A 27,331-nucleotide genomic window follows, 5' to 3' on the forward strand; every position below is an offset into this window, starting at 1 on the left:
AAGCTCCTGTTTAGGCAGTCATGTTGCTGTGACTTTATGGATGTTGCTTTTGTTATTACTAGGAGGTACAATCTCACAGAAAACTCCTTGATCTTCTGGGTGTTGTTGTTGTTTTGTTTGTTTTACAGTATTTTTTCCCATAGTCCCCAGTGTTTTCTGAGTTTTAGGTGTGACAATATTTTATAGCTGTACCCATTAGGAATGGGCTCCACAACTCTGCATGTTGATTAGCTGTAATTTTATGTAGTGGTGTCAATCAGTTCCAAAGAGAAGTTTCTTTGATGTGGGGGCAAAAAATTTTTTATCTGTTATCTGTGTGTTTAAGGTCAAATGTTTAGTTTGTTTTTAGGAATGATGCTGGCTTTGTACATTAGTGATTGTTGGTTCTCCTCCAATATCTATGACTTCACTAGCACTGAATAGTTGGCTATCATTCCAGTACCAAGCATGGTTTCCAACTTGCTGTGCAGGGTTTAAGTCCAATTATAGAGATGTTGATTGCTATCAAGTATGAAGGCCACTATTACACTTTTAGAGTTATTATGCCACACTGGTTATTGATGCCATTTATAGGTATCATAGCTGGGCAAGACGACTGTTTGCCCTCTCCTTTGGAAACTTCCACCGTATCTTTTCTCATCATGAAAGTTTGTCCTCAAAGAGAAGGCATTCAGGTCATTTCTAGCTCACTGCCTTCTAGGCTTTGTTTAAAGTTGATGGTGTCTTCAACAATAGAGACTTACCTTACACATTTGAGACACAACCAAGGAGAACAATATAAGGCTGTATGTTTTGAGAGTTTCTTGTACAGCCCTAACCAATAACTCAAGAGATGGATTCTCATATCTAGAAATGGGATTTTGTTATGTAGTTTTTGGCTCTTAGTGATCAGAGGAATGCAAATAAAAATGACCCTGAGAATTCATCTTAAACTAATCAGAATGGCTAAGATCAAAACCTCAGGTGTCAACACATGTTGGCAAGGATGTGAAGAAAGAGAAACACTCCTCCATTGCTGGTGGGATTGCAAACTGGTACAACCACTTTGGAAATCAGTCAGGACGTTCCTCAGAAAATTGGAAATAGATCTGCCTAAAGACCCAGCAATACCACTCTTGGAAATATACCCAAAAGATGCCCACCATGCCACAGGGGCATGTGCTCCACTATGTTCATAGCAGCCAGAAGATAGCCAGAAGCTGGAAACAATCCAGATTTCCTATGACAGAAAAATGGATACAGAAAATGTGGTTCATTTACACAACTGAATACTACTTGAGTATTTTTGAGTTTTTGTTCATCAGGGATATTGGTGGATTGGTCCTTCCTCCCTTCCTCCCTTCCTTCCTCCCTCCCTCCCTTCCTCCGTCCCTTCTTTCCTTCCTCACTTTCTTCCTTCACTTCTTTTCCTGCCGCTGTGTCTTTATCTGGTTTGGATATTAGAGTGACTGGCTTCTTTGGATGAGTTTGGGATGGCTCCTTCTGTTTCACTATTTTTGAACAGCTTAAGAAGGACTGACTTCTTTGAATGTCTGGTAGAATTCTGCTATGGCTCCATCTGGACATTGCCTTTATTTTTGGCTGGAAGTCTACATTACTATTTCAAACTCATTTGTTATGGGTCTGTTTGGGCTGTTGATTCTTTTTGGTTTAATTTTGGTGTTTTGGCTGAATCTAGAAATTAACTCTTTTTTAAAGGTGTTCCAATGAAAAGGAACATAGGTGTTTAAAGTATTCCCTTACAATATTCTGCTGTAGCTGTAGTAATGTTTCTCCATTCACCTTTTTTTTTTTTGTACTTTGTTTTTATTTTATTTATTTACATTTCAAATGTTATTCCCTTTCGAAATTTCCCCTCTGAAAACCTCCTCTCCCATCCCCCCTTATCCTGATTCTATGAGGATGTGCACCAACCAAATACCCACTCTTACCTCACTGCCCTAGTATTCCTCTATACTGGTGCATTAAGCCTTCACAGGACCAAGGGCCTCCTCTCCCGTTGATGCCAGATAAGGGCCCCTTCAGCTCCTTCAGTCCTTCCCCTAACTCTTCCATTGGGAATCCCTGTGCTCAGTCTGATTGTTGGTGAAAACTTCCACTTCTGTATTGGTCAGGATCTGGCAGAGCCTCTCAGGAGACAGCTGTATCAGGCTCCTGTCAGCAAGTACTTCTTGGCATTCACAATAGTGTCTGGGCTTGGTGTCTGCATGTGGAATGGATCCCCAGGTAGGGTAGTCTCTGGATGGACTTTCCTTCAGTCTCTGCTTCACTCTTTGTTCCTGTATTTCCTTTAGACAGGAGCAATTTTGGTTAAAATTTTGGAGATGGGTGAGTGTCCCCATCCCTCAGTCAGGGACATTACCTAACCTCTGGATATGGTCTTGACAAGTTCTCCCTCCCCTTTGTAGGGTATTTAAGGAAGTATCATCCCCATGGAGTCCTGGGAGGCTCTTGCTTTCCTGGCATCTGGGACTTTCTGGTTGTTACTCCCAGTTCCCCATCACCCATTGCTACATACCTCTGTTCAAATTCCTGACACTCTGTATATCTCCTCCCTCTCTTCCCATACCTGATTCTTCACCTCTTTTCCCCCTCTCCCGCTTCTCTTCCTTCCAAATACCTCCCACAGTCTACCTCCATTGATTATTTTGTTTCCCCTTCTAAGTAGAACACAAGCATCTATTCTTTGGTCTTCCTTCCTCTTGAGCTTCATGTGTTCTGGGACATGTATCATGGATATTCCAAGCTCTTTGACTAATACCCACTTATCAGTGAGTACACACCATGTATGATCTTTTGTGGCTGAGTCACCTCACTCAGGATGATGTTTTCTAGATCTATCCATTTGCCGGTGAATTTTATGAAGTCATTGTTTTTAATAGCTGAGGAGTATTCCACTACATAAATGTACCACACTTTCTGTATTAATTTCTCTGTTGAGGGACATGCAGGTTGTTTCCAGATTCCGGCTATTATAAATATGTCTGCTGTGAACATAGTGGAGCATGTGTCCTTATTACATGTTGGAGCATCTGGTTATATGCCCAGGAGTGGTATTGGTGGGTCCTCATGTAGTTCTGTGTCCATTTTTCTGAGGATCTGCCAGACTGATTTCCAGAGTGGTTGTACCAGCTTGAAATCCCACCAGCAATGGAAGAATGTTCCTCTTTCTCCACATCCTTGCAAGTATCTGTTGTCACCTGAGGTTTTGGTCTTAGCCATTCTGACTAGTGTGAGGTGGAATCTCAGGGGTGTTTTGATTTGCATTTCCCTGATGACCAAGGATGTTGAGCATTTCTTTACATGCTTTTCCGCTATTCAAGTTTCCTCAGTTGAGAATTCTCTGTTTAGCTTTGTTCTCCAATTTTTTCTTTTACTTTTTAATCTTTTTTTAATATTTTATTTTTTATTTTGTGGTATATACTCACTAATAAGTAGATATTAGCAAAAACAAAACAAAAACAGAAACAAAAATCAAACAAACAAACAAAACAAAAATCCCATACAGAATACCCAAGATACAGTCCACAGAACTGAAAAAGCTCAACAAGCTGAAGTGCCCAAGTCAGGACACCTCAGTCCCACTTGGGAGAGAGAAAAAAGCAATCACAAGTGGGGAGGGAGGGAAGGAAAGTGGACAGGGTGTGGGGGAGAGAGGGAAACATGATCTGGTATTGGGTGAGGAAAAAGGACTGAAGCCCTGAGGGCCAGCAGAAAGAATGCGAATAGGCAACCTTAGGAAATAGGAGGTTGGGGGGACCCACCAGAATGCACAATAGACCTGGGAAGTCAGAGACTCCCAGGACTCAAAGGGAGGGATCTTAGATGAAATTTGCAACAATAGGGAGAAGGAACTTATAGAGCCCACCTTGAGCAGGAAGACAGGACATCAGGTGAGGGGTGGGGTTCCCATCTGTTCTCCATTTTTAAAAATATGGTTGTTTGGTTTTCTGGAGTCTAACCTCCTAAATTCTTTGTATATATTGGATATTAACCCTCTATCAGATGTAGTATTGGTGAACACATTTTCCCAATGTGTTGGTTGCCATTTTGTCCTATTGACAGTGTCCTTTGCAATTTTATGAGATCCCATTTGTCAATTCTTGATTTTAGAGCATAAGCCATGGATGTTCTGTTCAGGAAATTTTCCCCTTGTGCCCATGTGTTCAATGATTTTCCCCACTTCCTCTTCTATTAAGTTCAGTGTCTCTGGTTTTATGTGCAGGTCCTTGATCCGCTTGAACTTGAGCTTTGAACAGAGGGACAAGACTGAATCATTTTGCTTCTTTCTGGTCTGAGCACAAATTTGGTGCAGCCAGTCCCATAGACCCCAGAGGAGGCTCCAATCCAGGTACTCTACTACAGCCAGGATTTTAGGATAGCAGGATCCCAGGATCCCAGGATCCCAGGATCCCAGGAGCTTGGTCACACCATGATCTCAGAATCTCAGGGGCAGCTCAACTCCCAGGAAAGCTGACACACCCAGAATCTCAGGATCACAGCTATAGCTGAACTCTGAGGAGTTCTGACTCAACCAGTATTACAGGAAGGACAGGATCCAGTCAGATGTAGCAAGGGCAGGGAGCACTAGAGATAATCAGGTGGCAGTAAGCAAGAATAGGAACAGAAACAGCAGGAAGCAAGGTTACTTGGCATCATCAGAACCCAATTCTCCCACCAAAGCAAGTCCTGAATACACCATCACACTGGAAAAGTAAGGTTCAGATCTAAAGCCACTTTTCATAATGATGTTGGAGGACCTTAAAAAGGACATAAATAACTCCCTTAAGGAAATACAGGAGACACAGGTAAACAGATAGAAGCCCTTAAAGAAGAAACACAACAATCCTTTAAAGAATTACAGGAAAATACAATCAAACAGGTGAAGGAAATGAACAAAACCATGCAGGATCTAAAAATGGAAATAGAAACAATAAAAAAAAAATCACAAAGGGAGACAATCCCGGAGTTAAAAAAAACTAGGAAAGATATCATAGATGCAAATATCAGCAACAGAATACAAAAGATAGAAGAGAGAATCTCAGGGGCAGAACATGCCTTAGAAAACATTGACACAACAGTCAAATAAAATACAAAATGTAAAAATCTCCTAACCCCAAAACATCCAGGAAATCCAAGACACAATGAGAAGATCAAACCTAAGGATAATAGGTATAGAAGAGAGTGAAGATTCCCAACTTAAAGGGCCAGTAAATATCTACAACAAAATTATAGAAGAAAACTTCCTTAACCTAAAGAAAGAGATGCCCATGAACATACAAGAAGCCTACAGAACTCCAAATAGACTGGACCAGAAAAGAAATTCCTCCTGTGACATAATAATCAAAACACCAAATGTATACAACAAAGAAAGAATATTAAAAGCAGTAAGAAAAAGAGGTCAGGTAACAAATAAAGGTAGAACTATCATAATTACACCAGACTTCTCACCAGACAGTTAGAAGCTAGAAGATCCTGGAGAGATGTCATACAGACCCTAAGAGAACATAAATGCCAGTCCAGGCTACTATACCCAACAAAACTCTCAATTACCATAGATGAAGAAACCAAGACATTCCATGACAAAAACAAATTTACACAATATCTTTCTATAAATCCAGCCCTACAAAGGATCATAGAAAATTCCAACACACAGAGGGAAACTATACCCTAGAAAAAGCAAGAAAGTAATCTTTCAACAAATTTAAAAGAAGGTTGGGACACAAATATAATGCCATGTCTAACAAGAAAAATAACAGGGAGTAACAGTCACTTTTCCTCAATATCTCTTAACATTAATGGACCCAATTCCCTGATAAAAAGACATAGACTAACAGACTGAATACGTAAACAGAGCCCAGCATTTTGCTGCATACAGGAAACGCACTTCAGTGACAAAAACAAACACCACCTCAGAGTAAAAGACGGGAATACAATTTTCCAAGCAAGTGGTCCCAAGAAACAAGCTGGAGTAGCCATTCTAATATCAAATAAAATCGAATTTCAAACTAAAACTATCAAAAAGGATAAGCAAAGACACTTGATACTGGTGAAAGGAAAATCTACCAAGATGAACACTCAATTCTGAACATCTATGCTTCAACAAATGATGCTGGTTTAACTGGAGATCAACATGTAGAAGAATAAAAATTGATCGAGTCTTATTTTTTTTTCTCTCTAAATGTTTAATCTTTTTTTTTTTTTTTTTACAATGGAGCCATTATCACCCTCCTGTTCTACCCTCCAACAGTTCCTCATTCCATATCTCCTCTGCTATGTCCAAGAGGATGCCCCCCCCCCAGCCCAAACCCCACACACCCTGCCAGGTCTCCCCATTCCCTGAGGCCTCAAGTTTCTCAAGGGTTAGGGGAGTCTTCTCTCATTGAGGCGGATCAGGCTGTCCTCTGCTGTGTATGTGTGAGGGACCTTGGACCAGCTAGTGTATGCTGCCTGGTTGATGCTTCGGTGTCTAAGAGATCTTAGGGGTCCAAATTAGTTGAGACTGCTGGTATTCCTTTTTTTTTTCTTGGATATTTTCTTTATTTACATTTCAAATGGTATCCCCATTCCCAGTTTCCCTCCCTCCCAGAAACACCCTATCACATCTTCCCTCCCACTGTTTCTATGAGGTGTCCCTCTACCCACCTCCCAGACATCAATTCTCCTGCACTGGTGCATCTATTGAGCCTTCATAGGAACAAGGATCTCTCCTTCCATTGATGCATGACAAAAACCACCCTTTGCTACATATGCAGCTGGAGCCATGTGTACTCGTTGGTTGGTGGCTTAGTCCCTGGGAGCTCTGGGGTTACAAATCCTTTCACCATGCCCATATGTTCAAGGCTTTTCCCCACTTTCTCCTCTATAAGTTTCAGTGTATCTGGTTTTATGTGGAGGTCCTTGATCTACTTGGACTTGAGCTTTGTACAATGAGATAAAAATGGGTTGATTAGCATTTTTCTGCATGCTGACCTCCAATTGAACCAGCACCACTTGCATCAATATTAATACGTGAAATTAGTCTGAAGTTATCTTTCTTTGTTGGGTCTTTGTGTGATTTTGGTGTCAGCTTCATAGAATAAATTGGATAATGTACCTTCTTTTTATACTTTGTTTTAACCTGGTATCTGTCTAGAAAATTGTCCATTTCATCCAGATTTTCCAGTTATGTTGAATATAGGCTTTTGTAGTAGTATTTGATGATTATTTGAATTTCCTCAGTTTCTGTTGTTATATCTCCTCTTTCTTTTCTGATTTTGTTAATTTGGATACTATCTCTGGGCCTCCTGGTTAGTCTGGCTAAGGGTTTATCTATCTTGTTGATTTTCTCAAAGAATCATCTCCTGTTTTTCTTGATTCTCTGTACAGTTCCTTTTGGATCTATTTGGTTAATTTTAGCCCTGAGTTTGATTATTTCCTGCTGTCTACTCCTCTTGGGTGTATTTGCTTCTTCTTGATCTAGAGTTGTCGGGTGTGCTGTTAAGCTGCTACTGTATGCTCTTTGGTGGTACTCAGAGCTATGAGTTTTCTTCTTACCACTGATTTCATTGTGTCACATAAGTTTGGATATGTTGTGCCTTCATTTTCATTATATTTAAAAGGTCAGTTTTGCAGAAGGTACCATGAGGTGCTGAGAAGAAGGTATATTCTTTTGTTTTATGATGAAATGTCCTATAGATGTCTGTTAAATTCATTATATTCACAACTTGTTAGTTTCACTGTGTCTCTGTTTAGTTTCTGTTTCCATGATCTGTCCATTGATGAGAGTGGGGTACTAAAGTCTCGCACTACTATTGTGTGAGATGTAATGTGTGCTTTGAGCTTTAGTAAGGTTTCTTTTATGAATATTGTTGCCCTTGCATTTGGAGCACTGATGTTCAGAATTGAGAGTACATCTTGGTAGGTTTTTATTTTGATCAGTATGAAGTGTCCTTCCTTATCTTTTTTTGATAACTTTTGGTTTGAAGTTGATTTTATTCCATATTAGAATGGCTACTCTAGCTTGTTTCCTGGGACCATTTGTTTGGAGAATTGTTTTCCAGCCTTGTACTCTGAGGTAATGTCTGTCTTTGACACTGAGGTGAATTTAGTGTATGAAGCCAAAATGCTGGGTCCTGTTTACGCATCCAGTCTGTTAGTCTATGTCTTTTTATTCAGGAATTGAGTCCATTGATGTTAAGAGATATTAAGGACTAGTGATTGTTGCTTCTTGTTATTTCTGTCATTAGAGGTGGAATTATGTTTGTATGGCTATCTTCTTTTGGGATTGTTGAAAGAAGATTACTTTCTTGTTTTTTTTAGGGTGTAGTTTCCCTCCATGTGTTGGAGTTTTCCATCTATTATCCTTTGTAGGGCTGGATTTGTAGAATGATATTGTGAAAATTCATTTTGTTTTGGAATATCTTGTTTTCTCCATCTATGGAAACTGAGAATTTTGCTGGGTTTAGTAGCCTGGGCTGGCATTTATGTTCTCTTAGGGTCTGTATGACATCTGCCCAGGATCATCTAGCTTTCATAGCCTGTGGTGAGAAGTCTGGTATAATTCTGATAGGTCTGCCTTTTTTGTTACTTGACCTTTTCCCCTTACTGCTTTTAATATTCTTTCTTTGTTTTATACATTTGGTGTTTTGATTATTATGTGACAGGAGGAATTTCTATTCTGGTCCAGTTTATTTGGAGTTCTGTAGGCTTCTTGTATGTTCATGGGCATCACTTTCTTAGGTTAGGGAAGTTTTCTTCTATAATTTTGTTGTAGATATTTACTGGCCCTTTAAGTTGGGAATCTTCACTCTCTTCTATACCTATTATCCTTTGGTTTGGTCTTCTCATTGTGTCCTGGATTTCCTGAATGTTTTGGGTTAGGAGCTTTTTGCATTTTGCATTTCTTTGACTGTTGTGTCAATGTTTTCTAAGGTATCTTCTGCCCCTGAGATTCTCTCTTTTATCTCTTGTATTCTCTTGGTGATGCTTGCATCATATCTTTCCTAGTTTTTCGAATTCCAGGGTTGTCTCCCTTTGTGATTTCTTTATTGTTTCTATTTCTATTTTTTGGTTCTGTATGGTTTTTTCAATCTTTTGCCTGTTTGCTTTTGCTTTCCTGTAATTCTTTAATGGACTTTTTGTTTCCTCTTTAAGGGCTTCTATCTGTTTACCTGTGTTCTCCTGTATTTCTTTAAGGGAGTTACTTATGTTCTTCTTAAAGTCCTCTATCATCCTCATGAGATGTGGTTTTTAAATCAGAGTCTTGCTCTTCTGGTGTCTTGGGGTATCCAGGGCTTGCTGAGGTGGGAGAATTGTGTTCTGATGATGCCAAGTAACCTTGGTTTCTTTTGCTTATGTTCTTGCCCTTGCCTCTTGACATCTGGTTATCTCTGGTGTCAGCTGATCTTGCTGTTTCTGCCTGTGGCTTGTCCCTCCTCCAAGCCTATTTGTCAGCACTCCAGGGAGACCAGTTATCTCCTGTGCTCTGGTGTGTTAGCACTCCTGGGAGACCAGCTCTCTCCTAGTCGGACCTGGGTATGTGGAGCTATGGCACAGGGTCAACTCCAGGAGCAGATGGAAACCAAAAGCTCCATTCACCTTTGATTCTACCAGTTTGGGTTTTCTCTTTTGTTTTTCCTGTTATTATTTGGACCAAGCATTTGTCAAAATTGTTTATATTCTCAAAAACAAACAAACAAACAAACAAACAAACAGCAAATAGCTATTAGATTAATTGTTTCTTTGTATTTTTCTTTGTTTGATTGTTACTATTTTATTAATTTCTGGTCTGATTTTTACTATTTTCTGTTGAGTTTAGATTTGGCTTCTTTCTGTTTTTCAAAGTTTTTTGACTTGCATCATTAAGTCATTTATTTGTGGGTTTTTTTCTGATTTTTTTTAATGCAAGCATGTAGAGCTATTGATTTCCTTCATACTTTCAATATGTCTTAGAAGTTTGTTTGTGTTGTGTTTTTATTTTCATTTATTTCCAGGAATTTTTTCATTTCTTTCTTAAAATCTTTGCTGCACATGGGACCAAGGCTTAGTTTGGAAGGATGAGGAAACTATGAATGGGATGTCAGGGGTATCCTGGAGGAGGTCTTCAGAAGTCTGACGGGAGCCATGGATGGAATCTGTGTAGAAGAGACCTGTGGTAATCTCTGGTAGGGCAGTCCAGGCAAAAGTTAGATATTATATGATGTGGAGGTGACAGTGGCTGGATCACTGGATGTGGAACCCGACTAGTTCTATGTGGTTACTCTGAAAATTCTTTCAATTGACAGTCTCGGAGTAAACAACCCCAAAGTTCAACTTTTCTGTAATTGCCTGTGAAGTATACATGACTGCCAGTATGATTGTTGGAACAACAATTTCTAAAGATAGTAATATGTCATTCTGGCATTATACAACTTCAGCATCCTTACTTTCATTTTACTGTGATACCATAAAGTATATACAGTAAAGTAATGATACATAAGTATATCTCATTTGTGCTAAATTCTCAAAGCCAACCCAAGTTGAGAATAAGTACCGGATAATCTACCAGGCTAGAAAGAGGCAAGTTTATCAGGGAGAAAAAAATGATCACACGGTACTCATTTCCTTACTTAATCAAAATAATGACATTGGTTGTTAAAATGCATGCCTAGTATTAGACAAGCACATGTTAGATTTTCATATTTATTGATTGATTGATTATTATCAATTAACTTTGTTGCTGGACAATTTCCTACATGTATATAATACAGTGTAATTACTCTCATACCATACCTCTCATACCTCTCATACCTCTTACCCCTGTCAAATACCACTGACTTTAACCAGGGCCGTTATGATATGATCATGTATTTGGAACTAACTACTAGGGCCTAATAGTCTCATCACTGGGTTCATGAATGTGATCAACAATTGACAAATGGGATCTAATAAAATTGCAAAACTTCTGTAAGGCAAAGGACATTGTCGATAGGAAAAATGGCAATCTACAGATGGGGAAAAGATCTTTACCAATCGTACATCTGATAGAAGGCTAATATCCAAAATATACAAAAAAAAAAAAAAACCTTAAAAAGTTAGACTTCAGAGAACCAAATAATCCTATTAAAAATGAGGTACAGAGGTAAACAAAAAACAAAAAATTATCAACTGAGGAATCTTGAATGGCTGAGAAGCATTTAAAGAAATCTTCAACATTCTTTGTCATCAGGGAAATGCAAATCAAAACAACCCTGAGATTCTATCTCACACCAATCAGAAGGACTAACAGCAAAATCTCAGGTGACAGCAGATGCTGGTCAAGATGTGGAGAAAGAGGAACACCCATCCATTGCTGGTAGGATTACAAGCTGGTAAAACCACTTTGGAAAACAAACTGGTGGTTCCTCAGAAAATTGGAAATAGTTATACCTTAAGACCCAGCAGTACCACTACTAGGCATATACCTGAAGGATGCTTCAACATATAACACGGATACATGTTCCACTATGTTTGTAGCAGCCTTATTTATAATAGCCAGAAGCTGGAAACAACATAGATGTCCCTCAACAGAAGAATGGATACAGAAAATGTGGTATATTTACACATTGCAGTACTGCTCAGCAATTAAAAACAATGAATTCATGAAATTCACATGCAAATGGATGGAACTAGAGAATATCACCTTGAGTGTGGTAATCCAGTCACAAAAGAACACACATGATATGTGCAAAGTGATAACATGACAAAAGTTCAGAATACCCACAAAACAACCTGTAAACCATATGGAGATTAAGAAAAAGGAAGACCAAAGTGTGGATACTTCAATTCTACATAGAAGGGGGAACAAACTAATCACAATAGGAAGGGGGAAGGAAGGACCTTTCTTCTTCTAGTAACCTGATTATCACCTTCTCGCATGGAAAAGGCTAGTCGTCAGCCAGGATTCTAGCTCAGTTATTGATTGACTGAGTTTTATGTATTTTGAAATCAGAGTATGTGACATCTTTATCAATATGTTGCTATCATCCAGTGCTAGTTGGAAACCAAGAGGATAGTAGGGTGTTGTATTATCTGGGAGCTCTGGAGCCTCCCTGGTTTATAACTTATAATGAGATAAACATTTTTTTAAAAAAATAAGCCATTGGGCAACATTACTCAGCCTTGCAGGGAGTCTACTTTCAGATTCTCTTTGCCAAACTTTTTTGTCATCAATTCACTATCCAAGCCTTACCAGCTGATCTGATCTTTGTGTCTTTTTGTTGCTGTCCCAATGGTAGAGTACTCTCATACCGACCAGCCATCAGTCTCAGATTTCAAGGATATGGGGTTTGGATCTCTTTGTGGAATATAAAAAACAACCCCCCTCCATCTTGTTAAAATATTTATTTTAATTTGTAAAAGAGATTTTTCTTTTTGTTTGCTTGTTTTGTCAGGCTTAGAATTAATTTGTTGGTTTTACTTGTTTATCTCTGAATGTAGTTAGAGTCTCATGGAGCCTAGGCTGGCCTAAACTTTCTGTTTAGCTATATTGACCTGAGTTTCTGATTCTTCTGTGTTCTAAGAGCTTATGTTTCGAATATGTGACAGAATGCTCAGCTGGAGCATTTATTCCAACTGTAGGAGATTTTATTTTTCGTTTGTTTGGTTTTCAGTTTTATTTGAGATAAGATCTCATGTGGAGTAGGCTGGCCTCAAAAGTCCTAACCCTCTTGACTCCACCTCCCAACTGTTAAGATTGCAAGCAAGCACCACTATGCCCTACAAAAGCATTTACTTTAGAAAACTTAAAATTTGTTTCTCTATACCCCTTCAAATGAAACAGCCTCCTGTCAATGTTATGACTCAAGGATGTCTTTGTTGAGACCTGGGAACCATGTGTTGAAATTGTAAACATGAGGAGACATCCCTCTTCATATTCCACAGACTTGGGGGTTACTTTCCTTCATCAGTACTGGCTCTTGGTTGCAAAAATCACCTTTTGGCAAAAGATATGAGTTTAACTTTTTCTTTGTATAAAATCAAGTAAATGACACAGATGGTCACCCTAATTAATAGGTAAATTTAGGATAAATTACATGAATAAATGATGCTGCCAAGTATTCTTACTTGATAACTAATTACTGTCTATTTAGAGATGCTAGTGATCGGCTGACTCTATAACAGTAAGATTTCTTCCTATGTTTTCTATCTCTGATAGAAGTAACCTCCCTACAATGAACATATTCTGGTTCAATATTGACTAAAATTCTCCCCTCTTCTACTAGCTTTTTGGCAAAGTTTTCCAGGTTAGAACACTTTTGTTTTTAATTGTATTTCTATAATTAATATGTAACTTCAGGACTTTGCGGGAGTAATTTATCCTTATTAGTTTTCAATCCCAGCTCAAAACAGCTATGTCTCTCACCCAGATTTATATGAAACTCATAGAGACTGGAGAAGTTGTGATTATCCTGGGTTTCATTTAAATGAAGATGCTAGACTGGCCACTGAGTTCTTCCAAGTGTGACCAATCCTGGGATTCCAGCAAAGATCCTCTTCCCAACATCTTCATTCAGTATGCTCTATAGGTAACTCCTTGGCTATGGTCTTTTTTCTAGAAAGATCTTGTTCGTTTTCAGATTTTGGAATTGTTTTATCTAGACTTGTACTGATCCTACACAAAAAGCTGTTTTTCCTGTAAATCCTCAACATATTCCCTAATTTTCTCCACAAATAATTTGGTGCCCAGGGCCACAAAAATCCAAAGAAAAACAGAGGCCCTTCTTCCCTACAAACCATAACTGTGCAACGGCTAGAGACAAACATATGGTGGATAATTCAGGATGGTGCCACCATCAAAGACTTTCATCATAGGAACCCAAAAGCACAGTAAACAAAATTAAACTTGACAAATAAGATTGATTCTAAATAAAAGACTTCTGTCTGAGAAGGGGGAACAATTTTAGCTAAGAGCCAATCTACTATGAGAGAAAAGAAGTTACACGTTTTATAAGGGATTATTTCCTAGCATCTATAAGGCACTTGAAAACACAATAGAAAAAAAAACAGCAAATAATCTGATTTTAACATCATGACTTTTAATGAGGTTTCTCTTCTTTTCTATAACCTGCCTACCTGAGGTACCCACCAATGTACTAAATATATGTTTATATATAAGCTCTTTGTTCTGCTACTATAAAATCTTTTCAAAATTATTACCTCACTGGGACATGGTATTTAGTAAAAATCTAATTATCTGTTTCAGAATAAACCACCTCTTATTTCCAAAAAAAAAAAAAAAAAAAAAAAAGCAAATGAGGATATGCCCAGGACACACTGACCTCAATCTTATGTGGGAAATATGCTTAGACTAAGAGGAAGGGCTTTCTAAAATATGTCCTGAGGTCATGATGAACATGCCTACCTTCCCTATGTTCTGCTGGCGGCAGGTGTGTAGGAGAGCTTGAGTTCCACAGGGATCAGTGCTGGTCTCACTTCTTTAATTCCCTTTTAATTTCTATTGAAACTTTTGCCCAAGCATTCATGAGATGGTGGGCAAACAATCTGAATCGATATTTCCCAGAAGATATGCAAGTGGCCAACAGATATGTGAGAAAGTCCTGCACATCTCCAATTCTTTGATGAGAAATTCAAATCAAAGCCAGTAAGATAACACCTGATACCAGTTAGAAGGGCTTTTAGAAAATAATAAAAAAAAAAAGATTTTAAAAGATGACAGAGCTCTGTGAGGATATCGAAGTAAAGCTTGCCTCTTTCACATTGTTCACGTTGTTCATTTCACAATATCATGTCAATACACTATTCACACTGCAGTAAAATGTTAATACAGTATTCTACAAAGTAGTGTGGACATTTCACAAAAATTAAGTAGAACCATCATCTATCTAACAATCCATATACTAGGTATATAACAAAAGAAAATCAAATCAACATGTTTAAAAAATCCCCTAGAGTTCCATGGTTATTGAAGCTCTATTCATAGCAGGATATGGGATAAACCACTGATGGACCAATAAAAAACAAGATATTCATATACAACAAAACATTATTTTTCCATTACAAACATTGTCCCTTGGAGCATGTATGAACTTGGGATACTAAACTTAATGAATGAAGTAGTGAAATACATACAAGTATGTTTCTTTTGTATGTGGATCTGAAAATGGTTTCTCTGATTGAAGTTAAAAATGGAATATCCTTCGTAGAGGCTGGGCACAATGGATGGATAAAAGATGTGGCCATGTGGGTCACAGATACAGTATGTTACAGCTTGGTAGGAATAAAAAGTTCAGATGGTTTATGGCATAGTGAGGTGAATATATTAGACTTGTGGCATAGTGGGGTGAATACAGTAAATTGTATTCACAAATTGTCTATCTCAAAAATTAGAAGAGAACATATTTAATGTCATCATTATAAGGGACAGAAATTTGAGCTGTTGGATTTACTACTCACTTCAAGCTTATGAACTGAAATATACCCCATAAACATATACAAATATTATGTGTCATTCAAAATGTACATTATTTAATTTTAGAATAGCAGAAGTCAAACCATGACTTCTTTGCGTCTTAGCTTTTTTAAATCCAGTGAGAACTTGAAGATATTGTAGTAGTCTCGGGTGTTGATGGTGAGGATTGGGTGATTTCTCCAACCAAAGATTAATGAATGAATAGTAAACGAATGAATGAAGAAGTGAATAGTACTGCAATGTCCCTGTTTTTTTTTTTTTAATAAAGTTGATTTTCTTTTTTTTTAAACTAGATACTTTATTTACATTTCAAATGCTATTCCAAAAGTTCCCTGTACCCTCCCCCAACCCTGCTCCCCTACCCACCCACTCCCACTTCTTAGCCCTGGCATTCCCCTGTAGTGGGGCATATAAAGTTTGCAAGACTAAGGGGCCTCTTCCCAATGATGGCTGACTAGGCCATCTTCTACTACATATGCAGCTAGAGACATGAGCTCTGGGGATACTGGTTAGTTCATGTTGTTGTTCCACCTAGAGGATTGCAGACCCCTTCAACTCCTTGGGTACTTTCTCTAGCTCCTCCATTGGGGGCCCTGTGTTCCATCCAATAGCTGACTGTGAGCATCCACTTCTGTATTTGCCAGGCACTGGCATAACTGTTTAGATGACTACTGCACAATGTTTGAAACTGCAAAGGATGTTGATGGGTTTCTGTGCCTTGCACTTCATCCTTCCTTCCTGTGACAGCAAAATCAAGGCACCTCCTCCAAAAATTTGAACATTTCCTTGCCTTACTAAAATTACAGCTAAACATTAAAAGTCTATGCATTATTTAAGCAATATTTATATTGCTTATGTAAAGTTTCATTTCATTAAATGTTTCTCATTGTGACTTTTATTACTTCCTTTGTTTCAGTGTGATTCATGCCTAATAAGCAAAAAGGCTTCTCCGCCAAGCTCCTTTTTCTGGCATCCAAATCCAGCCAACTTGATTTCTTTCTGGGATTTTTTTTTCAGTATTTTTTTGTAACAGATTGGCATGTGCTTCTAGATATTTTTATTATTAGGATCTACAAATGAATAACACAAGAAACATTATTCAAAGGTATGCCTGTTTAATGTCCATGTAGCCATTGCATAGTTTTTGTATATTTTTGCACTTTTACATTTTTAAAGAATAGAATGTGACTATATACTTTAATTTTTGTTGTATTAAAACATATTAAGTAGGAATACTTCTTATTTTTATAGTTACTATCAAGAAAACAAAACAGAGTCTTAATAGTAGATAAGATGACAATACTCTCACACTTTGATTCCATAGCTTAAGCCATTACCAAGTTGGTGCACTACGGTAAAGTGAATGCTTTTTATTTAGTTAATAACCTTGCATCAAATAGAATTCAAGATAGTACTGCTATTTTATCAATGAAAAAACAGGGTATAAATCTTATGACAATTTTTTATTTGTAGAATAAGTTGGACACAAAATGCCAGTCTCAGGAACTCAAGAATTAAATGTTATTTTGGGGATGGATCCTGTGTCCCACTGTAACTGTCCCACAAAGTCATGAGTTAAATGCTTGGTTTCTAAGTAGCAGCATTATTTTGGGAGACTCTGGCATGCTTAACAGTGAAGGTGTGACCTAAAAAGTTACACTTTGTTTCTTTCCTGACACACATGAGATCGGTGGTGTTCTCCATTGTTTCTGCTACTGTGATGTTGTGCCTCACCACAGACTTAGAAGCTCCGTGATAATTAATCATGAACTGACCTTTCTGAAACCATGAACTAAAATATTCTATTTTTATGCCTAGTATTTTGGTACTACAGTTAGAAAAATGGCTGTTATTTACGATTATTCTCATATGTATAATCTAAGATGGGAAGGAGACTGTTAAGGGGTCTTCGGTGAGGAAAAGGAAGCTGGTGTGGAGATATGAAAGAGCAAGAGGCATGAACATGATCACTGTGCTTTGCCTGCACTTGTGAGAACGGCGTAAGCACTGCTCCACTTTGGACAGTTAGCATACTTACATCAGAAAAGGAGGCAGGAGCTTCATTGCCACTCACCACACTGGCTGTTCCTGCTCTTGCTGTGCTACGCATAGAAAATCAGCCAGGGAAAATCTTCCTGGGATTCCGGTAAGAAAACTTTTCCAATGCCGATCATGGATCTTCAGAGGTTGCTGTTCACAGAGCTCTTTAGGATTATGTCTCATCTGTAGACACAGAATCAGTAGATTCAGCAAGTCTAAATGTGTGATCACAATGTGGAAGGAGTTGAAAACTGTATTATGCATGATCTTTGAGGAAACCATAAATATTATGTTGCTTCACATAACATGTTTGCTTCCACACTTTAGGTCTAAATTATTCATTCACTCAGTAAGTTGACATGACATTTTCTTTTTAAGATTTGATACATTATTTTTTATGTGTATAAGTGTGTGAATGAGTGTATGTATGAGCATGTCTATGACATTGACTATTAGTTCAGGAGAGTATAGCAGATCTTTGAGAGCAGAGGTACACGTGATTTTGAATTGCTCGACACAGCTGCTGGGAAACAAACTTAAACTTGGATCCTATGCAAGATCAGCACTTTCAAATACTTGGCCATCTCTCCATCCTGTTCATGTGACATTTTCAAGTAATTAACTGCAAAGCCAAAATATTTAAATTGCCAGGAGACTAGAATATTGGACAACCTTTAGTGGGATGTTATAGAAATTTGGTACAAGAGAGGAAAAAAGTCAAAGTTAGAAAATAAAAGAAACTTAATGTTTCATAGGCAGAGAGCTTGTATCCTGTGAATGAAGCCAAGGCTTCTAACCTCAATGCTGAGGTTAAAATAAGAGAATAAAAATAAGAAGAATAAGGTGAAAGGAAGGATGTCGGGCAGCAGGCCTTGGGAAATACAGGGGTGGGAGAGAACCCGTGTCCTGCCAAAGTTCTGGTGCTCTGGGCATGCAGACGTGGGCCAGGTAAGCTTCCGGCTGTGGGAAGACACTGAACCCCAGTCTGTGGTGGGAGAGGTAGCAATCTGGGGTCTCTGGGCCTCATGGAGGCCAGAGACTACAGGTTCTCAGACTCGGACATCCCAGACATCGCTGTATGTCACCGAAGAGCTGAGAATGGGCCCTCTGAGGGACTCTGGCCCAGATGCCGAAGGGAGGGTAGGGGGAGAGCCCTGGCAGTTTACCACAAGGATGAGAGAGTCTGGCTAGCTCAGGCTGCTAGCTCGGTGGGCAGCTTGGGTTGGCTGGCGGCTGTGACAGGAAGGCCTTCTGGTGGGAGGTGAGAGGTGGCTCTTTAAAAGAAAGCCCGCTCTGATGCCTGTTCTGACTTCTCATGAACAGAGATGGTCTATAGTTTTAGAGCTTTATTGTAGAAAGGCAGAGAGAAAGAGAGACGGTAGAAAGAGAGAGGCCAGCAAAATGGCCATGTGGAGAGGGTGGGGGGAAGCGGGGAGAAAGGGAGCTAGAGATGAGAATAAAAAGAGGTGAGAGATTAAGAGAGAGAGGAAGGGCCGAGCAGCCCATTTTATAGTGAGCTGGGCTACCTTGCAGTTGCAGGGTAGCTGTGGGAAGGAGAATATCTGGCCATTGTCAGGTAACCGAGGGTGGAGTCTAGCCAGAATACCAGGAGCATGCGACTATGTCTGCGTGACTGATAGTCACAGGATTATGGAGTTGGGGGCTCCGTGGTGTCAGGTTTCAAGGAAAGGCTCCTCGTGGGTCTGGATCCACCAGACTTAAATGTTAATGTCATTGTATTTCCATTATGTAACCAAGAAATTGCCATTGCAAGAAGTTGAGAACTTCAAGTGAGATCAAACTCATAATTCGGTCCAGCAGTCATTCCCTATGGAAACATTTATAATTCTTAATATTTGACAGTTATAATAAACATTCATGTGTTTTAACTCTTCTTGTATCTTGCCTTGCATTAACTTTTGATAAAGTTTATTATTTTGCTGATTTAGAGTAGTCCACAAGAAATATTTTAAGATTTGAAATAAAAAATATTTGTACATTTCTACCTTTGGCTAAGATTACTGACAGAAGTACCTTTTTTGCTTTATTACTCCTAATTTATTTGGCTTTATTCACTCTTCAGTCACTTTCTGGAGAAAAGTGATCATCAGTGAAACAAGCAAACTCAGAAATCTCAATATAGCATGTTATCTGTCATTTGTGGATAATTGATTTTGTTACAGATATACAACCTCACACACATGTGTATGTATGTGTATGCACATATGTGTGCATATATATGTGTTTATATATTTGCATATGTATATGAGTTCTATGTGTATATGTGTGTGCATATATGTATGTATTTATGTGTGCATATTTATGTGTGTATGCATATATATGTATGTAGTTTACATGTAAGTGTGTATATATTTATTAGAGCATGTGTGTGTGTGAGTGTTATTCCAATTGCTCATCACCTTCATCATATTTTGTAAACACTCCCTATCTCACCTTCTGATTGGTTTTAATAAAAATCTGATGACGAATAGCAAGTCAGAAAAGGAAGATGGTACTTCTGTGCAGAGAGAGGGGAATTCTGAGAGAAATTGAGGCATGGGACATTTGTCAGCCTGACAGGAGGAAGAAACAGACCCCAGGAATGAATGAGAGGTCACTAATGAGTCAGATGGCACAACAGAGGTCAGGCCAGTATTGTCATGTTAGAACAGCTGAGAATCTGTCCAGCTATAGTGTCAAAGCTTATACTAACTGTAAGTCTCTGTGCCTTTGTTCAGAACTGAGGTGAGCATAAAAAACAAGTGATAGTTCATGCCACCTAGTTACACTCACCATTCAGAGTTTGAGATCGTCTCGATGACACCAAACTTAAGTCCTAAGCATTGTGGGATCTATTGCACTGGGAATAAGAACACTTCCAAATATTTCATACCTCTTCTAAACCATCCCATTAATGTTTCTGGCAGTCTTGGCTACATTACAACATTCTGCTGGACTGAGTCATCTCCTTCAAAGTATAACAACATGAATGGTTTCAATGTTGATAAACCAACTGTTGGGTAGATGTGAAGGAAAACAGAAACAAAACACAACATAACAAAACCTAAACTCTAGACTTGCTGATCCTCATCAAAATCATTAAAGATCCAAACATAAATCAATGGTGCAGTTATTTAGAAGCAAAGACAGGGCTGAGAAGCAAGAAATCATTAAACTAGAGTGCTCAGAGGCTCCAAGTCCAGTGGAGTGTTGGGTGGCTCCTGCAGATGCAGGTTACTGTCCTTGGCTTTCAGCTGCTCTGTAGGATTTAGCCTGATTGAGGTGTAGTTCATGGATTCCCCCTGTTTAGAATGGACATGCACATGTTGTTCTTTTCCCCACAATATTTGATAGAGTTCTTGGCTCCTCGAGGAAGAGTTGCTATCAGTCAAATTATATCTTCAGGGCTAATTTGCAAAACATTGCAATGGCCACAGAAAAAACCACCACTACCATGGTGTACACATAAAGTAAATGTTTATCCATACTGAATTCATCATTTCTAGTCTATTTCCAGAGGGGAGATACACATATACTAACAAAGAAATGCCTCTTGGTTAAATGTTCATTGGTATCACAGAGGTTTAAGGCAGGCATACAGATGCTGGAATGGCCAAAAAAAAGAGGGGGTGGGAAGGGCACTTTGTCAAAAATTTGAGTTCTATATTATGGCTAAATGATACTATAAAATAGGAGATAGAAATTAATAACTTCAAAAAGATTGTCATGATGACCTGTTCCTCACAGACAGTGGCCTTCTTCTAAAAATATCTTGGTCATTGTGTGTACTGAGGGAGCAGCCAGAAGTTGAATTGTTGGACATAGATTAGTTTCTTTTATTTGGTTTCCCATTTGATCTTTCTTTATACTTTGATTACTTTAGGAACAATATTCAGGAAAGTTAGTTTATAGGTAGTACAGAAGATATCATTTTAGGATAATATATATTTTCCATAGTACATTAATAAAGTAAGCTGAAAAGAACTTCAAGTTAATTGTACTGTCAAGAAATGTTCTATGTGATTGACTAGTAGTCAGTCAACATTTTGTCAGCTGTCCACTGCAGATGAACAGTGATGGAGTAGGGCTTCAGATGTGTCTAGTTTTACCCCAGATCTGGATGACAATCAATAACAGGAGTTCATTCACTTCTCCTGACCAGATTGCAACTTGTTCTTCTCAGACTATTGACATCTGTATAATCTTATATAGAATCACAGAGACATTTCCTACCAAAGAATCAGAGCTACTAGGCAAGTTTAAACAATCCCAATAATACACCTAGTTCTTAGGGCATCATTAAGTGTAACAAAATTGCATTCATTAAGGATAGCAAAAATTGTTGTGTTTGGGCCATCTCTTACCAAGGAAAATTAATAGAGTTTACGAATCAGCTGATTATGTTTTCAGTCTTGAATGTAACTTACTCTAACAAGTGAGAGTGACAACTTTAGCAAATAAACAAAAATCTAGGATGAAATTAAGTACTTTTTTCCAACAAAGTTACCATTGTTATTTAATCAAATCATTAAACATTGCAAGGGAACTATTATTTATTACCCATTACGGGTTTTATTATATTGAAATTAATTTCATTGTTTGCAATTAAACACTGAACACTGAAGTAGGCTTAAAATAATAGTTTATTTGACAAGATCTCTTGTGAGAAGTCTCAAAAAAGTGCCTTTTAGACTACCTGTATCTAATTCTGTAGTTCAGCACCACGGGCCTTATCATCTTTACAGAATTCTTGAAGAGAAGCTGTGACTGAACTATATTGTTTAAAGTCAGAGTCTCTCAGAGGACAGAAATTCATGGGCCACCAGCTTCTGATATTTGAAAGGTTTCTGAAGTGCATGTAAGTTCTTCAGAATGTACATGGAATAAAGCATAAAAAATTAGGTCACACTCCATCTTTATTCACTACCAGTTATTATTTCTCTCCTATTTTATACTACATGAAATGAAAGATACAAGAGTTTTACTTAAAGCCTTTGCACAATCAGATATCTATCTATCAATTGATAGACTGATAAAATCTAGAATTCTGTTTTGTTTAAGACAAGGAAATTTACACATTACCCAAGTGACACTGCAGAAGAGCTGAAAACAAAGTAAGGGCCCTGGTGGCAGCTCAGTCAGTCCCTGGGCAGAAGGGAGAAGGGGGCAGGGCCGGAGAGGCGCTCGGGAGTTTCCACTAGGGTGAGAGCCTTTGGTCTGGTCTGGTGGCTGGAAATGCTGAGAGGCCTTCCAGTGGGAGGTTAGATGAGGCTATTTAAGGGAAGGCATATTCCATCATTCAAGCATGGCAGGTCTTGATGAGCAGAGATGGTTCATGATTTTAGAGCCTTATTGTAGAAAAGCAGACAAAAAGAGAGAAGGTATAGAAAGTGGCCAGCCATGGAAACATGGGGGTGGGGGCTTAAAAGAGGGGGAGAAAGAGAGCTAGATATGAGAATAAGAGAGGTAAGAGCTTCAGAGAAGAGCAGAAGCCAAGCAGCTCTTTTTATAGTGGGCTGGGCTACCTTGTTGTTGCCAGCTAACTGTGGGGAGGAGCACACCTGCTATTGCCACATAACTGTGAAGGTGGAGTCTAGCCAGAATGCCAGGAGCTTGGACATTGTCTACATCACAGGATTATGGAGTTGGGGGCTCTCTGGTATCAGGCACCTGTGTCTGGGAACAACATGTCTAACTGTTCTGTCCCTTGTAGAGTTCTCACTTTTCTGTCCCTTGTGGAGTTTTCTACTGGGTCTTTGGAGTAAGCTTCACTCAACCAAAATACAGGCTGCCTTTCATGCTCCCACACCCAAGAGGGACTTGAATTCGTAATTCTACCTCTTTGAAACATGAGCATTGCTGTGTGCACCATCAGTCCAAGATTTGCATGTTTTTAGGTGAAAATTAAAAATTGCTATTATACCATTGAAAGCCAGATAAATATAAAATAGTTAATTAGATTTATATGTCTACTTTCTTTGAGAAAGCTAGTTGAGACCTAAGTCGTGAGTAGTAGGTGAGAGAGTTAGAGGATAGAAGCCAGGAGAGGGTTAAGGCTCTTTAGAGTAGAACAATTATATACAATGCTGACATTCTATAATATTGAGACAATGATCTAATGCACTCTTCTCAAAAAGCCAGAGATAGACAGTAGCAGGCATCCATGTGACCATCCTCTGCTCTGTTCCAATTGGAGAGTTAGGTCACTCTAATTACATACAGAAAATTGCCTGTTTATTATTAGATGTTAGATATGTTCACAGGTTCAGCGGATGAATGGAGGGAAAACTTGCAGAGTATTATTTTGCCTTCCTGGCTGATTAAACTCTTCCAGAGTTTTTTTTTTTTTTTAATACAAATGAATAAGAAATGTAGGCTAGCTTTATAAAGAAAAAACAAATAGGCTCATAGTTTAAGCAGCATTTCCCAGGCTCTGGTGAAGGTCCATTCAACTCATGGATTTAGTTAGTTCATGATAGAGAGTAGTGGTAGATAAATGTAGGGGAAAGGAGACTAAAATACAAAAGTGAAAACTGAGAGTTCAGCTGGGCTGGGCTCAGGCTTTTACTACTTTTGAGTGTGATGTACTGAAGGAGATACCAGAAATACTTTAATCATCTTTAAGGACACATCATTAAATTCCTAGGACTTCTCACCTCTTAAAGATTTCAGACAGCCTTCTAACCTCTACTGAGACCAAGCTCCCAACAATGGAAACATAAGAGGGTCATTCAAACATTTTTAAACTATACAAAGTCACTGTAGTATGTACACACACACACACACACATTCAAGTATAGAAACTTATGTAATTTAACCAAATGCCTTTTAGAATCAAGCTTATTATCCAAGTGGGGAAATTTTTTTCGAATACAAATCAGGATTAGCTACCAAATGATGCGATGCTTTCCTGTAGAGTGACTAGTCTGGTTATGAAAACATTCCCCAAAGAGGCAACCTAGAAATATAGAAAGGAGCAATGCTACAGCAAGAACTGTAATATTTCAAACTGAGTGTTGTAAATTGGACAGCATTACAGGTGTGTCTGGTCCCTGTAATGGGAATGTCTGAATTCATGAAGCTGCTCACTATAGCTTCAACCCTAGCACAGACAGCTATAAACTGAGAGGGGTGATAGAAAGAGGTCATGGTAAAATTTAATGTAATTAAAGCCATCTTTTCATGCATCTCACAATCTTAAGGAAGTCTGTGAATCTTCAACTGGATAAATTCTATTTAAAACCTTTCATTACTGCCTCGTTTCCTTTTAATTGTTGCTGATTAAAAAAAGAAACAATAACAGCAAGGGCTCGCTTTTGAGTGTCTGCTCTGCTATTTTAACTAAATTTTGCAGCACGAGGAATCTAGCAGCCTTTGAAAGGAGGAATAATGAGTGCAGTCCTTGGTGATTTTAATCATTTCTCAGCTGCCTTCCTAAGCAAGGCCCATCTGCCCCTCCAGTCCATCTGCTGGTTGTTATCACTTAGTCAGTTACTTGAAAAAAAAAAGGCACAATCTGAACGGAGATGGGGGAGGGCATGTGATATCATGATTCCTGGTTAAATGTTGTGATTGACAAACATGGAGATGGATCAAGACGCTTCTCTCCAGGCTCAGCTTCAATGTGACCTGGAGCTAATTGAGTCCAGGAATACAGTGTCTGCATCACAGAGGGGAGGTGCACCAGGATGCAAGCTCTTGGTTCTGCAAGACATTCACTTGTTCACATGCCTTTGCCATGGAAGTCAGTGATTAAATTACTCGGATTTCTAATAACCTTCACTGCAATAAGAAATGAAATAACATTTGTTCCAGTTTCACGGTGGAAACTACGGCCTTTGGAATTCTTAGGCTGATTTAAAAACAAAAACAAAAAAACGCAAGTATCTGTCATCTTTCAGAACAGATTCTAACACAGATGGTTCAATACACTAAGAAAAGGAAGGCAATAGGGGCTTCGATTTGAGAAAAGGACATAATAATTATCTAGGTGGAATCTCTTCGTCTACAAGTAGGGAATCCAAAGGTCAGGAAGGACCCGAGAGCCAATGAGACTGGAGTTCCTCAGACACTGTGGCTTTTTGTCCACTGAGCAGAGCACAGACTCTCAAATTACCCTCAAATCTCTGTTCACATTTATGAACTGTAGGATTTACACTTAGGTCTTAGTTGACGGCCCCTCCCCATGACAGATTTTCACTTCTGTTGGAAGTATTTGGCAATGAGATTTCTGCCAACTTCAGTATGAACATTGCCGGTGAGAACAGCCTCTGGGCAGCACAGCCTTTTCTTTTAAACACCAATTATAATTGTAAGAAGTCACTTATCTTTAGGGTAAAAGTTGTGATTTAAACATTGCTCCTTACTTGTTTTGCCATTAGAGATACTTAGAGTAGATATAGTTTCCTTCTGTCAGTCTCTACATATATCAAGACTGGTAATAATCCATTAAAAGAGACTAGCCACTTTGATATCCACATATTATTGATGTTTGACCCAAATGGTAAAATTATCTCAGTATTATACCCCCTTTGAAAGGTTTACTATCACAATTTTGACTCACAATTAAGACTCAGAACAACCAAAATTCACATGAACTCAAGAAGGGCAACAAGAATTAGAAGTGCTTTCTGGAGCTGGAGAGATGATTCGGTTGGATACAGCAATTGCTATGCAAATATGGGGACCATCTGAGGGTGGATCCAAGCACTCATATATAAAACCAGGCATGGCAGTACATGCCCTTAAACTCAGTGTGAGAAGGAGAAACAGTAGGATTCTCCAGGGCATGTGGCCAGCCAGTGTAGCCAAAAAGGTGATATTCAGATTCAGTGAGAGGGTCTTGTGTCAAAAAACAAAGAAGAGAGGTTGATAACAAATGACATCTGACACATGTTATCTATACTACAATGCACACACACATATATGTATGTGTGTGTGTATATATATATATATATATATATGTGTGTGTGTGTGTGTGTATATATATATATATATATATATATATATATATACATATATATCATGAAGACGACTTTGTAGAAAATACTTATGTTTCTTTAATTTGGAGAAAATAATAATTTTATATTAAAACAGATAATATGAATTTATTTGTATTACTAAAAATAAAGTTTCAAGATTCAGCAGATTCTCTTCCCTTATCATATGAACTGGGTATGATTTGGTCTGATGAGCACAGAATATCAACTTGTATGAAGGAGTCAAATTATCACTTGTGGGCTTCTTGGGCTGCTTGGTCATGGGGAACAGGGGACTAGCAGGGCACCACACAAGCTTGCAGTATGATGCTTCCTCCCATCATCCTGCAGAAGAGAAGACTATGAGCTCCTAAGCAACCCAGCTTTGGGTTCCAACAGTGCTTCTAGGTGATTGCTGTGCCATGGAAAAGCTCACTGAGGACAGCTGAGGCAAAGCAAGTTTCTAGTGATGGGGATGAAAGATATAGATATCACCTGTCCTGCAACAAAGAATTTGCTGGATATTGCCAATCCAAGGTGCTGAGGATGTTCATAGTGCCCTTGGTTTCCAAGCAGGTGAAGGCATTTGGAAAAATGTCTACACCTCACAGATTTCATCCTGTCCTTCTCCACAGAGCTGCCTACTTGGCAGTAAACAACCCCATGAAGAGATTCATGGGACCGTTGAGAAGTATGGTGAAGTGGAGCAGAGGGACCTTTTGAAGACACTTGCTCTGATGACCTAACCCCATGCTGACTCCTTATCAGGAAGCCATCTTCAACAAGATAACAGTGCCCCCATGAAGCTGAACTTTTAATATAGCTTAAAAATTACCAGAATTAAGAAGGTTCTAGAAGAATCTCCACAGTAGTCTTGGGTAAT

Source organism: Mus caroli, unplaced genomic scaffold (assembly GCF_978045245.1).
Source record: "Mus caroli unplaced genomic scaffold, Mus_caroli_1 scaffold_19, whole genome shotgun sequence".
In the NCBI taxonomy this organism is placed as follows: domain Eukaryota; kingdom Metazoa; phylum Chordata; class Mammalia; order Rodentia; family Muridae; genus Mus; species Mus caroli.